Raw genomic sequence first — 5,403 nt, forward strand, 5'->3', positions numbered from 1 at the left:
GCGCTCCCACCCCTGCCGCCCCTCGCCGTCCTCCTCCGGGCAGTGTCTCCCCGGCTCCCGTCGACGCTCGGACGGACGTCCCCGCAGCCACCTCCGAGCCTCATCCCGAGGGAGGGCGAGAATAGACGCCCACCACCCCTCATCCCACCCTTCCCTTGCTCTGCGCCCCTGAGATGAGGCAGCTCAGGTTACCTGACTATTCTACCTCTAGGGGGAAATTCCTGATTTACAGACCCGTCTGAATTAGTGGGTTTGGATTGTGGAGAAGTGCGTTTTCTTTATTTAAAATGCCCGATTGGTTGCGTGCTCTCTCTTTTCAGACCTGAGCGCCTTCTTTGCCCACCACTACAATGTATGCTAACCATAAGGTTGACGGTTCAAGCCCACCCGCCTTTCCTCGAAGAGAAGGATGAGGCGGTCCCATTCTCGTAAATGCAATCTCAGAAACCATCTGCAGGGTGTGTGCGGGTTGGAATCCACTTAGATGGCGATCGATTTCGTTTTTCGGTTTGGAAAACGTATGGAAGTTGGACGTCAGTTGTGAATGCAACACGCCCCCATTATGTTTTTAATAAAACAGTCTAATTTTATAACTTGGCAGGAAATCTTAGAAACAGGTCTCCCAGTAACCACTGTGGAATGTTGCCCTGACATCAAATGGAAAACAAATGGACAATCGTGAGGAGGAGATGAGAACAGAGCTAGTCCCATTTCTGGCTTTGGCACCTCGTGTGGGCTGGATGAGCGTCAGATGCTCCCCAGTCATTCAAAGAAACCTCTTGCGAATGCAGATCTCTCATCTCAGAACATCGGAACCTTTGAGACAGGTCCACCACTTCCTTTTTCCTCTGGAGTTACTTCCCGGGCTTTCTGAGCAATCATTAACTGCATTCGGCATGCCTGACTGGTACTATTAAAGATCAAGTACGTTACCAACTCCCTAACAAACGCCTTAGTATTGATTGCTTTTCGCCTAATAGAGAATAAAGCACATTTCGATCCAGTCAACGACTAGCGTACTTGTCGAACAGTGTCTTAAAAACGTTCTCTTGTGTCAACAAGCAGTGTCCCGGTTTGAAACTCCTCCCCTACCCAGCCTGCACAGGTGCCCCAAACTCTTCCGCCTACAACCGCATCCCCTAACTTGCTGCCTCACTCTAGGGCTGAAGCACCTACCGTGAGCCCCCCTGACCACCCCCCACCACTTCTGCTCAATGCTTTGCCCACTCGTTTGATGTCAATTTAAGCATACAAACTCACTCTGTTCTAAGTGGGCTGTGGTCAATTTTTAAATGCCTAAATTTTGTCATGCTGCGAAAATACTGTGAAGGATTGACTGAACAACACTTTTACTTTCTAATATTTTTCTGTGCTGCTGCCTCTATTTTGCTTAAAATTCCTTTAAGATTATTTGTATCACCTAACCCTGCTCTCCACAAACCTTCCTTCCTCTTATTCTCTAGACCTTATGAATGTTTGTAGTAATCACATGTAACCTTTATGAGTAATGGAAGATATATTTATTAAGTGAATATTCTGTTACTTAGAATCATTCTTATACAAAGATTTATCATAACTAGTGCCATAAACGTTGAGACATAATGTAAAAGGTATAATAACTTACCACTTGCATGTAAAGATCATCTCCAACATATGGCATCCATAATTTCTCCGTTGAACATAAAATCTTACTTACCTCTTAGATAAATATTTTTCTTCCCCAGTTTCTCAATAGAATTCACACTTAAAACTTTTCATTTCTCTTCAAAATGTTAGATCACTGGGCAGCAAGATTACAATTCAGATTAAAATTTCTGTTCTTTTACATTACTGTAATTTTAACTTGAAAAGTATTGAAAAGTATTTCATTTATAATTTTCAAAATTCTTTGATGATGTAAAAATCATTTACTTCAATCTTTAAACAAAGTAATTAAAATGTGAAAATTATCTCAACATAGGAATAAATATGCTTAGCACTGTATTTTGTTATTAAAATAATGATTATTCAGATTTTAAGTTTTCATTCTCAAATACAGTCTTATGGAAGGAGCCCTGGTGGTGTACTTGACTTACTTGGGCAGCCAATTGCCATGTAATGTGACCTAATGCTAAGAAGGAATCGATATTCTCATTTTCTTTGCATATTTTTACAGTGGAGCCACTGTACTACATAAACTGGAAAGGGTTTAAATTACACAAGATATTTAGCAATTTAAAAAATTAGTACACTATCTTTTTGTTAGTTATGGAAAGTAACATTGAATACATTTTGTCTTCAAGCATATGTTTGAACTCTGCTCTATGATAAGCTATGGAAGTGTTACATTTTATTTTGCATATTTTACATATCTCTATCACGTATTCATTCAAATACAATTGGTTTCTTGCAAACACTTAACGAACACCCTTTCCAGGCTCAAATTTTCTCCGCATGATTTCCTTTATTAAGTCAGAATGAAATATAGCTGCATCCTAGTACCTATAATAATTTACTAGTCCAAATACATCAACTTCTAACCATAAATCAATCCCTTATCTTGAAATTAAAATTTTGCCCATTATTGAGAGACAAAACCATAATGAGACACAATCTCACCCTCTTTAGAACAGCAATAATCAAAAATACAGAAAATCCTAGGTATTGAGGAGGTTGTAGAGAAACCAGAACATCACCCACTGCGGGTGGGATTGTAAATTGGTCCACCCGTTGTGGAAAGCTGTTTGGTGGCTCCTCAGACCGGAATGCTATTATGACTCAGTAATTCCGCTCATGCATACACCCAAAAGCCCTGAGAGAAGCTACGGGAGCAGGCTTCTTATATACACCAATGCACATTGTAACACTATTTTAATAGACAAAAGATAGAAACTATTGAACTCTCCATTAATTGATAAAAATAAACAAAATATAGTATATACAAACAATGGAATATTATTCAGCCCTGAAGAGAAATAAAATTCTGACACATGCCACAAAATGGTTACATCAAAAAGCTCACTACCAAACTCAAGGCCATGGAGTAGATGACCACACATAGTGACCCTCTAGGGCAGGGTAGACCTGCCCCCGAGACTTTCCAAGACTGTTAACTCTTTAGGGCAGTAGAAAGCCCTGTTATATTTTCCGAGGAGCAGCTGGTAGTTTTGAATTGCTGACCTTGCAGTTAGATAACCACTTCGCCACCAGAGCTCCTCAAAACAGTTAAACCTAGAAGCTACTGCGCTGAGTGAAATAAGTCAGACACGAAAGAACAAATACTGTATGGTTTTACTTGTATGAAATAAACATAAAATCCATACGAATTAGAAGTTACCAGGGGTGACGGGGTAGGGGGAAAAGAAAGTGGGAATTTGGGCTTAGAAGGCATTGAAAGTATGCTAATCTGAATCCACTATCATTGAGCCATCTGATGAGTCAGACTGGAACTGTCCCTTTGTCGCCAAGGCGATAAATCTGCATGGGAGCAAAAAGCATCTTCTCCCAAAGAGTGCTTGTGGGTTTGAACTGCTGACCTTATGGTTAGCAGTCAAATGTGCAAGCCACCAAGCCACCAGGATTCTAGTGGTTGTGGGATAATTTTTTTGGTGGGGTGAGGGGATAGTAAAATGGTTAGCCAACTTGAAAAACGTAATCAACATACTATGCCAGGAATCCCTCAAAACAATAAGCCAATCTTTGGGACAGCTCATTCCATATCTATAGTTAGTTTTGCCTTAAGTCGTTTGTGGAAAGTAGTGCCAAAGAAAAAGTAAAACTTTAGTAAACAATGTTTCGAGCAGTGGTTCTCAACCTGTGGGTTGTGACCCCTTTGGGGAGCTAACCATGCTTTCACAGGGGTTGCCTAAGACCAGCGGAAAACACATATTTCCGATGGTCTTAGGAACCGAGACACTGCTCCTCTATCCATCTCCAGGCAGGTCCGCCCACATGCAGATACACCACATATGAGTGAGTACCCGGCATGAAGACTGTTATCCATGCTACACCTGCTTCAAGACAAAATTTCATTTACTTGTAATTAGAAATAAATATTTCACAATATATAATTACATATTGTTTTGTGATTAATCCCTACACTTAATTATGTTCTATTTGTAACAATGAAAATACATCCTACATATCAGATATTTACATTACGATTAATAACAGTAGCAAAATTACAGTTGTGAAGTAGCAATGAAAATAATTTTATGCTTGGGAATCATACATGAGAACTGTATTAAAGGGTCGCGGTATTAGGAAAGTTGAGAACCAACCACTGGCTTAGAGTGTGAAAAACATGTCTTAGTATGTATGTATTGATATACCAATTCATCAATACTAATCATATAGCATATTCACTATTGAAAGAAATAAACACAAGCAATAGCAACTCCTTTCGTGTCATTCAAATATCTTAAGTTTATGCCTTAAAATTAAAACTACAGAGCCAATGTCTACAAATAATTATCTAAGTTGCTGGTGGTGTTAGCACCCCAATGTGTTATGTTATTTGATTTCTTGACAACTGCTTTCATATATGTTGATTGTGGACCCAAGTAAAATGAACTCTTTGGCAATTTTGACTTTTTCTCCATGTATCGTGAAGTTTTTCATTGATCCACTTGTAAGGATTTCTACTTTCTACATATTAAGATGTAGCTCAGAAAGCTCTGATCTCTAAGCAGTGGTTATTGTTAGTTGCTACTGAGTCAGTCTGACCCACAGCGACCCCATGCACAAGAGAACAGAATGCATGAGCCACTGCTTGGTCCTGGGTCACCCTTACAATGGTTCCTGTGCCTGAGGCCAAGGTGGCGGCATCCTCATAGCAAGGGTTGTTCTGAAGCTTCCTCTAATCCTGATACTACGTTCTTCTTTGTATAGTCCACCTTCTCAGATTATTTGCTCATGATACAGATTGAATACGTATTTTGACATAAGAGAAAAGAACAATGATGAAAACTGAGAGACGTGCGGAATCAATTAGTCCAATAGATGAATGGACCATGAAAATATTAGTTTCTACAACCCTGAGACCAGAAGAACTATGTGGTGCCTGGCTACAGTCCTGGATGCAGTGAGGGGAAAATGTGGAACAAAATTCAAAATCATAAAAGAGACCAAGCTTCTTCGTTGGATAGAGACTGGTGGAACCCTGAGACTATTACCCTAAATCACCCTGAAGGTCTGGAACTGAACTCACCCCCTGGTTAGAATAATCAACTTTTTACCTTCAAGAGGTCAGCATTTACCAGGGACAAAGTCCAAGAGTTAGGAAAGAAGAAAGGATGTAAACTAGCGCAGAGAGGATGTGGGATAGGCAATGGTACATTGCGGGGACTACAGTGGACAAGTTGAAACAAACTGCACAAACTGTTAACTGTAAAACTAACTTTCTGCCCTGTAAACCTTCATCTA

Source organism: Echinops telfairi, unplaced genomic scaffold (genome assembly GCF_000313985.2).
Source record: "Echinops telfairi isolate 266 unplaced genomic scaffold, ASM31398v2 ScPeMD7_443;HRSCAF=831, whole genome shotgun sequence".
NCBI lineage: Eukaryota > Metazoa > Chordata > Mammalia > Afrosoricida > Tenrecidae > Echinops > Echinops telfairi.